Below are 2,370 nucleotides of genomic sequence, written 5' to 3' on the forward strand. Positions count from 1 at the left end.
CCACCACACCCAGTCTTAAGCACTTCCTTACTTTCTGTACATCTGAAGCAAGATGCCCTAGGCTCACCTCTACTTCCCTGCTCCAGCTCTGGTATCAGTCATTCTGGAGCCTTCCGGTATAATTTAAAATAAATATAAACTAGAACAAATTCCTTCCTTCCACCACTTCTCTTTCCGCTTCTCAAATTTGTTTGCTATGCAGTTTTTCATTGTTGTTTGCTATTTGTTTTTCATTGTTGGGATTTGTATTATGGCATTTCCATCTGTGCCTACAATTAAACTAGTTGCCAAGAAAACCCAAAACCCAAAAACCAAAACCCAAAAAACTAGTTGCCTTTGCACATAGATTAATTCTAAAAAATGAAAACTGGCTGGGTGTGATGGTGCACACCTTTGGAGGCTGAGGCAGGAGGATTGCCATGAATTCAAGGCAAACCTGGGCTACATAGTGAAACCCTGTCTCAAAAACAAAAACAAAAGAAATACACCAAATTAAAAACCAATAAAGGACTTTTCGGGGGTTGTTCTGTATTGTTTCAGGACGTGCCTCCACGGATAGTTCAAATTGGCTTGGAATTCATTATGTAGCCCAGGCTGACCTCAAACTCATAGCAATCCTCCTGCCTCAGCTTCCCTAGTGCTGGGATTATAGGCGTAAGCCACCACACCCAGCTTGGCATTAATTTTATGATTATATGTACTATTTCCTGTAGAAACAGTTATGTACCAGTTCTCAAATTTTAGAGGCTATGAATTACCTAAGGGTCTTATTAAAGAGTACAAGCAGCCCCATGACTGAGATTCTAAGACATTTGAGACCAGTGTGCAGGCACATTCAGAAGGAAATGTAATTCTGTCTCATTACAATTTGGCAGCCTAAGAATCCACTGAATGTCAGCCCATTTTCTTGGTAGCTGTATTTTTTTTCGGGGCCATATTGGCACAAACTACAGTATTTCTTTTTTTTTTTTCTTCAGTATTTCTTATATCCCGTATCATCTTCTTTCTTAGGTCCTTTAAACATTGATTTTACACTTTCTAGAGTAAATTTTTCACTTTAAATGTGTAGACAGAATTTCTGAGCGAAGCCGGACCCGACCTCCAGGCCCACACGCGGCCTCATGCACCCTCAGGACCAGCGGCGTCACACACACCGTAGCCGAGGAGACAGAGCTCGGAACAGTTGGTGACGTGCCCGCAGGCACACAGCGACAGTGTAGAGGGGCTGAGGTTTGGGAGACCCATCTCCATTTTGTGAAAAGGTCCTAGGGAAGTGGCTGGCTTTGGGGCGCTTCCCAGCAAAAGGTTTGTATTATGGCTTGTGTCTGGGTGTCCCCCCAAAGCCTCACGCGGTCAGAGGTGGGGCTTTTTCAGAGGGGGCTGATTTAGAGTGTGTGACGCTGGGATTGATTCATGGTGCAGCGCTGGGCTCAAGGGCCCTAAGATTAAGGGTGTGAGTGCTACTTGCCCTGAGTAGCCTGGGTAAGATATAAGGGCTAGAAGGAACTGTGGTCATCCCTTGTTGCTTTGTTACGTTTTACCGCCGTGAACTGTTTCTCCTCTGTGATGCCTGTCTGCCATAACACCCTGCCTTGGAGACAGCTGATTAGGGACTGAAACCTCTACAAATTGTGAGCTAAATAAACCTTTCCTCCTTAAAAAAAAAAAAAATTTTTTTTTTTTGGTTTTGGTACTGGGAATGGAACTCACGACCTTGAGCTTGCTAGCCAGGCACTGTGCCGCTGAGCTATATCCCAGGTCAAAAAAAAAAAAAAAATTCTTAGTCATTTTGCAAAAGTGGTTTAATTTTGTCCTTGTTTAGTAGAAGGCTTGCCTTGACTAAAAAGTCTATTGTTGGTCTGCCTTGTATTCTTAAAACAAAATCCTTTTAGCCAAGCGTGGTGGCACATGCCTATAATCCCAGCACTCGGAAGGCTGAGGCAGGAGGATCACTATGAGTTTGAGGTCAGCATGGGTTATATAATGAGTTTAAGGACCATCTGAACTACATAGTGAGACCCTGTCTCAAAAAACAAAACAAAAAAGACAAAATGTTTTTTCCTTCTTCATTCTTTCAGGATTTTTTCTGTAATGTTGGGGTTCTAAAATTTCATCAGGCTGAGCATGGTGGTATATGCTTATAATCCCAGCACCTACGAGGCTGAGGCAGGAGGGTCACCATGAGTTCAAGGCCAGCCTGAACTACATAGCAAGAACTACAACAACAGCAGTTTTACCATGATGTGGCTTTGGTTTAGATTTTTTTTTTTTCATTATTTCTACTTGGTACTTGGTGGGTTCCTTTAATCTGAAGTCACTTACCATATTTTAGCCAAAGATATTTTCCATTGGTATATAGTTTACTATTTT

The sequence above is a fragment of the Chinchilla lanigera genome, unplaced genomic scaffold (assembly GCF_000276665.1).
Source record: "Chinchilla lanigera isolate Chin_1 unplaced genomic scaffold, ChiLan1.0 scaffold00049, whole genome shotgun sequence".
Lineage (NCBI taxonomy): Eukaryota > Metazoa > Chordata > Mammalia > Rodentia > Chinchillidae > Chinchilla > Chinchilla lanigera.